General features: G+C 42.0%; 1 long non-coding RNA gene across 1 annotated transcript; it reads left to right on the forward strand.

Annotated features, from left to right (window-relative positions):
- Positions 1–520: 520 nt before the first annotated feature.
- LOC132649694 (uncharacterized) lies at positions 521–7,364 on the forward strand. Its single transcript, XR_009588186.1, has 3 exons — positions 521–647; positions 3,156–3,475; positions 7,271–7,364. It is a non-coding gene; the product is annotated as an uncharacterized LOC132649694 (long non-coding RNA).
- The last annotated feature ends 626 nt before the right edge of the window (positions 7,365–7,990 follow it).

A 7,990-nucleotide genomic window follows, 5' to 3' on the forward strand; every position in this document is an offset into this window, starting at 1 on the left:
AGCCTAAAGGTCACCTCACTTGCTGAACCTCCCACCCAATCTTACACAACCCTGGAATGCCAAGGCTTGGAATTTCCTGCTTGCAGTTTTGTTTTTTTCCTTTAAAAACTCTGCCATCCTGAGACTCTTTCTAACCGGCTGTGTCAGGGACAATTGATGCCCAAGCTTAAGCTTGAATAAAGCCCTCTTGTGTTTGCATTGGACTCATATTCCTGGTGTTCTCTTCAGGGGTCTTGAGAGCCAGGTATAGCATTAACTTATTGGTTAAATAGTTGTATGCTTGATTTTGTTAGCAGCAGACAATAGAAATGAGTTAAAAACACTAAGCAAAAGTAAGTTAAGGAGCAGTGCATGTCCTCCAATCTTTGGGGAAATGTAAGGATGTAATGTGAGATGCAGGCGCTTTGCTTCCATGTACTGTTGATGAGACGCAGGAGGTGGAGACACTCCTTCTCTTCCACAGCACAGATGCCTCTGTGTGACACGTCAGAGTCTGAAACCCAAGATAGCAGATCCATTTATAGAACACCGTCCTGTGCCCAGCATTGCACAAGGCCACCACATTTACCTTTTGAATAGGTTCCCTTTTCATCTCTTCTGTGGAAGTTTTGGTAGAAAACATAACAGATTGTCTAAAGGCAAAGAAGGTAAGCAACTATCAAGGTGAGACTCAAACTCTTTGTTCAGTGTTCTGTGGATCTTTAATTATAAACATTTATGCAGTTTATAGTCTGGGTAATATGTATCCAAAATGGCTTCCCAGACATACTTGTGCACCACCCTCTTTATTTATTTATTTATTTAGTGTCTTTATTTATTTTTTTCTTCATCACATTGTTTTATTATCATTCATGTTATTATCTGCATGGCATACTTTGCACTGTCATGTGTAATATGGTATAGGACTCGCCATTAGTATATATTGCTTGCTAATTGCTTCTACTCTCCAGGCCCTGCCTTCGTATTTTGTTTGCTGCCAGTTCCACATTCATAAAGGGAGAGTGTGTGGCACCAAGTATCTAATACTCACACGTGCACGCAGGGACTGTTTAACACACATACTCTTATAGCTCCTCATTTCATAACTGATTTTCACCACTGTTGCTTTTATTTGCAGAAGTGTTACAGTTGTACTCTTTAAAATTAGGGACATTAGCATGGTAGGTGAGAAAAGATGGATAACTTGAGAGAGAATAAATGTCCAGTAAAACATGAAAAGAAAAAAACAAACAAACAAGCAAACAGAGCTAAACAAATGTTGCCCTATCATTTCTTAGAAAATTGGATCTGTCTCGAGACCCAATACCACTACTGGGCATATTCCCAAAGACCATCTATCCTACCCAAAGACACTTGTTCAACTATATTCATAGCAGCTTTATTCATCATAGCCAGAAACTGGAAAAGAGCCTCGATGTACCTCAACCAAAGAATGGATAAAGAAAATGTGGTACATTTACACAACGGAGTATTAGTCAGCTGTTAAATACAATGACATCATGAAATTTGCAGGCAAAGTGATAGAACTGAAAAAAAAAATCATTCTGAGGGAGGTAACCCAGACCCAGAAAGACAAATATGGTATGTCCTCACTCATAGGTGGACATTTGCTGTAAAGTGAAAGATAATCCTACTACAGTCTACAGACGCAGAGAGGCTAAGAAACAAGGAGACTTAAAGGGAGGATGCCAGAGTCTCCTGGGGAAGGGGAAATCGAGTAAATTTTGCACTGAGAGTGGGTAGAGTTGGGAACAGGAGATCAGCTGGGTCGGGGAGGAAGAAATACTGGGAAAAAAAACTGGAATTCGGGGCTTTTGAGGGTACGTTGGAAACTTAATACAGTGGAAACTCTGTGGAATCTCTGAAGGTGACGCCAGCAAAGACCCCTAATACCGCGGGACATGGAGCATGAACTGGTAGTCTTCTGTAAACCAGTCAAGGCCTCAAGTAGAGGGATTAGGACACGAACCCAGCCACAAAAATCTTCAACCTACAGATTGTCCTGCCTGCAGAGTTTGCTGAGAGCAGAGTGTAGCAGAATCATCATCAGAGAGATCAGGGAGACTTCATCCAGCACTGATGGGAGCAGACGCAGAGTCCCACAAGCCAAACATTGGGGGAGCTGGGGGGGTCCTGTGGAATAGTGGGAAAACAGATCGCAAGAACCAAAGGGCTCAGGGACACATCACTAGTATAAAGCCCAGAGGATCACCTGATCAGGACTCATGGGAACCGTAGAGATCAGGGAGCTTTTAGGGGTCTGATCTAGGTCCTCTGCATCTATGTTATGGGTGAGTAGTGTGGTGTTCTTGCGGAGATCCTAACAGCGGGAGCTGAAGATGTTCCTGACTTTTCTTTTGCCTGCTTGTAGGACGCTTTTCCTCCTACTGGACTGCCTTGCCAGCCCTGATGGTCTGTGCCTGGTCTCGTTGTAGCTTGTTATATTAGGTTGATGTCCTTGGATGCTTGCTCTTTTCTGAGGGGAGGTGGGAGTAGGGTGCATCTAGGAGAGAGGGAAGGTACACAGGGAGTGGGGGAGGCTAGGAGAAGGGGAGGGGAGGGAAACTGTGGTTGAGGTATAATATATGGGAGAAGAATAAAAATAAATAAATAAATAAATAAGATACTGGACTTGGGGGAGATACAGAATGTGTTCTATGTGGAAGACAACAAGTTGACAGTTGAAAACATCACACGAACTCAATAAGAAAACGAGTCAATGCTGTAGGTTTAACCAGGGACAGAGGTCGAGTTACAGAAAAAATGCTGTGCACAACTTTTATCAGAAAATGACTTCCTCACTCTGAAATCTGTGATGTTCTGCCTTAGCTTCCATGTTTTTTTGGCAATAACTACTGTACCTATGGGTTTTCTCTTTAGAGATTTAATTTATGTTTCTTGAGAGATTTTTTTTTTTAATGGTTTGTGGCTGTATTTTCTGGATGCTTCAAGGTGACAAAACAAAGGTGTCTGTCTGGCTTTTCAGCAGCATTGGAATTAGCCTTAAGAAAATTTAATAATGCAGGGACACTATAAATACAAGAATAATAGCTTTTTTCATTTACTGGCAACTGCCCTGGCCTTGAACTTTTAAACCTGTCTGGCTCATGTACCTTGAGACCTCTGGGAAATAAAAGCCTCTCTATTTGTTACAGTGGTTCCGGAAGCCAAATCTCTGCTGTGGCTGTAGCTCCATCACCAACTGTGAACACAGGATGGCTGCCCTGTTGACTTTTCTTCCTTGTCACCCCTTTCTGTGTCCGTGATCTGCCCTTGACTTTGAAGATCACTTAAAGAAACTTGGACTTCAGGTGCTCTCTGCAGCCTTGGCTTCTGCTCAGCCAGACTTCTTCAGTATCTGGTTCCTCTAAGTACAGGAACCTCGACCCTTTTAGTTTCAATTTTTCAAGACCCAAACTTCGCATGAACAGCCAAGCAGGGCCCTGCTGCTCTTATCTGAGAAATAGCATACCAGGTAATTATGAACTAGTTTGTGTTTTACTCCAAGTTCAGAACAATTGCATGTTTGCCAAGGAGTGAGGATAACTCTTCCAGATGGGAAAAAATTCAAGCTTTAAAACAAGCAAGATGCTCAGTAATGTGTGATCTATAATCACCGGAAGCTTTTACAGACAGAAAGTAGTGGTGAAGACAGAGAATATGGCCCATCTTCTAAGCCCTTGATGTACCTGGAATGGCATACTGTCTGGACAAGCAAGACTGTGCATTTGCTGCCCTGAATTCCTCAGAGCAAGCAGTTCATTTTACCAAGAGATGGTGTATGTATTCAGATAGTTTAGCTAGAGCACGGATTCAGGCACAATGAGCAAAGACCAGGCTAATACATTTGTGCATGCAAGCTGCAGAAAGTGAGCAGTTCAGACGCGCTAACACCGACACCCGTCAAGGTCTCTGCTACTTCACCATCAGACATATGCAGCAAGGTGCTATTACTTATTGTGTATCAGGGCTTGAGATGAGTTCTCCAGAAACAAGCTCTCTGCAAACGGGATGGGTCTCTGAAACGTACAAAGCATGGGTCAGAATAAAGGACAGGAAACAATGTTCCCAGAGAAGGGTTGCTGAGGCCAAAGAGCTCTGTTTGACCTCCACGAGTATATGTTGTGGAGAAGAAATGCTGCCCCTCTATCTCATTCTTCTCGTGGGAGGATGTGAGTACCATCTTGGCTACTAGACAATTGGGTGCTAGGCAGACAGGATGTCAGTGCTGGGTGTAGCTGTAGGTATTCTCAAAGAGCCAGCGGTCTCCTGCTGGAAGGGCTTAAGGCTTCAGTGGAGAAACAATTTCTCCTCCCAGGAGAAGGAAGCCACCAGTGTCAAAGAAAGCTGAAGACTGGGTTCCTTCCCTCTGACGGGCAAATGTCCCAGGTGATCTGGACAACCCCAGAGAAATTCCGAGTTATTTTCACACGACCTTGAGTGTTTCACCAGATCACCGAATTTAAATACCCAAACGGTTAGACTCATAGATGATCATACAATGGGATTTTGTTTTGCTTTAGTTCCATATGTTCTATCATTCTGATATCCATCACCTGGAATCAATCTTTATGCAAATTCATGTTATTTTTAACAAAAGTACCCACTTTGAATGGGGAGATGCTTAATGGAATACAAATGTATTATACCATTATAGCAATGCTGGATGGAGCAGCTTGTACCACAAATTGTACAGTATATAAAAGGTGACCATAGCACATAATTTTGGATGTATGTTTGTATTTATTTCTCTGACCAATGCATGAAATGTTTAGGTCACGTCCCCAAAACAGTTTACCTCGGTACGTTTAAAACTGCAACAATGACAAACTAACTTAACCTGTTTTGGCCTAAAAGAGGCCAAATAAATAGCATTAAAGTCTTCTAAGAACTACCTGTTTCTAAACATCACGAGGACTGTGTCTCTGTAGCTGTTTCCCACTCTGTGTATTACATTTATTGCTTCAGCAGAGTATTCTGTGTTTGAAAATCTGTCCTCCCCAAGATTCACACTGACATCATTGAAAATTTCTTACCACTGCAAAAGAAAAATCCCTTCCCCTTGTTCCAATAGCTTTTTTTTTTTTTTAAAGTAAATTCAGGAATGGTTTCTAAGGGACACATATGGAGATTTATGCCCATACAGGAAAAATAGCAAAGAAAGATGCTGGTTGTGGCAATGCTAGAAGAAGGAGGTGGCTGGAGCAGGATGGGAGAGCAGAGGTAACCACAAGGTGGAAGCCCTTATATCACAAAGGGAGGTTCCCAGCAAGGCGACCTTACACATTCATTGGTGTCTAGCTGTTAAGAACTTCATCCAAAACCCACCTCATAGTAGGAGGAGCTGTGTCTACCAAGCCAATCAACAAAAGACAAATCTGTACAAAGGTAGAAGCTGGGAGAGGGGACTTCCTAAACAAGGCTTTGTTACCATCGTGAGGGCTTTTCCTCTTCCCTTAGAAAGCAATGTCTCCTAAGGGGTTAAGTTTATCTGCATGGTTTTCGTTCTCCAATTTTGTCATTCTGTTGGACTGTTACTACTTTAATTATATTTCTTGGGAGTTCCCTTAAATGTCCATGAGCTCAATTAAAGCTTCTTTCTTTAATGTTTCAAAACAAACTTCAATCATATTTTTCCATGAAGACAGCTTTCTTAGCAGTCCCTGAAGCTAGGCAGTGTTTTTCATAAAAGATTTGAATTGCAGATGAATCTATGGCACAATTTTCTGGAACATTTGGATTTAAAAATACTCACATGTAAGTATTTTGTTATTTTTTTTTAAACTTTGGGGTGTGTTAATTAATGAAAAAGAACAAGTTCCTGTCCAATGTTGTAATTTAAAATAATTTGAAAGGCACAAGAAATTAGTGCCAAATAAATAGTGAGTGGAAAATAACAGTAAATTCTTAAAACCAAAGCACAGCTCTCTCTCTCTCTTCCTCTTTTTCAAATTGAAAATAGATTCTTCTCTCACACACCTGCCCCCACTCCTCCCAGCTACCCACCCCCACCTCACTCTTTTCCAGATCCACTCCCCCTCAATTTCCCTTCAAAAGAGAGCAGGCTTCCAAAACAACCAAACACAAAAAGCAAACAAACAAACAAAACAAAAACAAAAAGACACAGAGACACACAGCGCTCCCACAGTTAGGAGTCTCACAAAACACCAAGACGGGAGCCAGAACATGAGAGGACGGGTGCAGGCCCCAAGATTGCTGCTTCCGGCTCTGTGAACCCACTCAAGCCCTGCTTAGTTGACTTGGTGGGCATGTTGTTCTGGTGGTCCTTCATACCCTCAGACTCCAACAGTTATTTCTCCCCCTCTTCCTGGGGGGGGTTCCCCAAGCTATGCAGGGAGGGACCTCCAATTTAGACTCTTTCCCTGCTTGGATCTGTGAGTATAGCAGAGTATCATTCGGCATCATTTCATTGATTTTTTTTCTTTTTGGCCAGTCACCAAGGCACGGTTTTCAAAATTGTTATCAAAGCAACTTTCTTATTTTGTTTTATTTATTTATTTATTTATTTATTTATTTTTTTATTTATTTATTTATTTTTTATCATCTAAATTATTTATTTCATTCTCTTTGCCTTGTGTTAGTATTTATATTTGTTTTTTTTAATTTTTTTATCAGTTACATTTTATTAACTGTATCCCAGCCGTGTCCCGATGATCCCTCATTCCCTCCCAGTCCCTCCCTCCCTCCCTCATCTCCACCCTGCCCCTTTCCAAGTCCACTGATAGGGGGGACCTCCTCCCCATTCATCTGATCCTGTTTTATCAGGTATCTTCAGGACTGGCTGCAAATAGACAAATAGACTACTAAAGCGCAGGTGTTTTGGGACCTATAAACACAATGTAGGATCAAGACCGTGGATAAAGCCTTTGGTAGCACTTGGACACAAATTTCTCACAAGCTTTAAACAGCTTGCTCACATTCTGGATGATCTGATTCTGCTTGTGAGAGCCAGGAAGAGATTTGGCACTCACATTACGAAGAGCTGAGTCTATGTATAAGTTCCATTAAACAAAAGGTATTCAGTTAGGTTAAGACTGTCATGACCATGGCTTCCAAAGCCACCGATTGATACCCCCCCCCCACCGGCTTCCCCCAACTTTCTAATTTAACGTGCTTGGTGTGTTTCAGCCAGGCACTTGGTTAACATTTTGCATTTTTGCAGAAACTTCCATCTCGTTTTCTAGTCTGCAGCATGTGGCAATTAGAAAAGGCAGATGCCACACTCACTGCTCTGCCATTCTGCTGCCAGGAGTCGGCTGGATGAATGCGGGGGCCAGGCTTTCCTCATCACCACTATGACAAGCAGCTGGGCATTTGCCTATCAGCCCATCTGCCGGCGCCAAGCAAAAGCACTGAAGTATATTTCATAGACAATGCCATGACCAAAGAGAATGAGCTCCGGGAATGAGGTATCGCATGCCTCCTCAGTTATATTAGCTTTACAGAATGTTTATTGGTAAGAAAATACCACAAAAGAAATGGAAACCTTTAAGAGGCCTAAATGAAAGCGTTTTGGGGGTGGAGCTGGAAACCTGTAGGAGAAAGATAACTCTCCAAATTGGAAAGGAGTGTTTTCAGTCATTTGATTCATCCTCTCAGACATAGGAGTTGCAGAGAGTTACAGACAAGTGTCATGCAGTTCAGTCTGAACTCTTGTGATAGAAAACTAGCCTTTCTGGTGGAGTATTGTTAGAAAAGCTAGAAATTGGGATGGGATGGAGAAAAAAATTCTACAATAGTGCTCCCAGAGAAAGATGGTTGGATGGTTGGAGGAAGCCCTCTTCCTCTACCCCCATTTTGCTCTCTGTGATTTGGTGAGGCTCCGCTTTTCTTGACGGGGATGCTTTGAAGATAGGTTAGATCAGTTTAGAGAACTTCTACAAGTTCTAAGATAGCCAAGAGCTTCTTTTCGAGATTCAAAATTGGGATTTTTTTTTAAAATATAGATTCAAAGTTGGGTGTGGTAGTT

Source organism: Meriones unguiculatus, chromosome 21, assembly GCF_030254825.1.
Source record: "Meriones unguiculatus strain TT.TT164.6M chromosome 21, Bangor_MerUng_6.1, whole genome shotgun sequence".
In the NCBI taxonomy this organism is placed as follows: Eukaryota; Metazoa; Chordata; class Mammalia; order Rodentia; family Muridae; genus Meriones; species Meriones unguiculatus.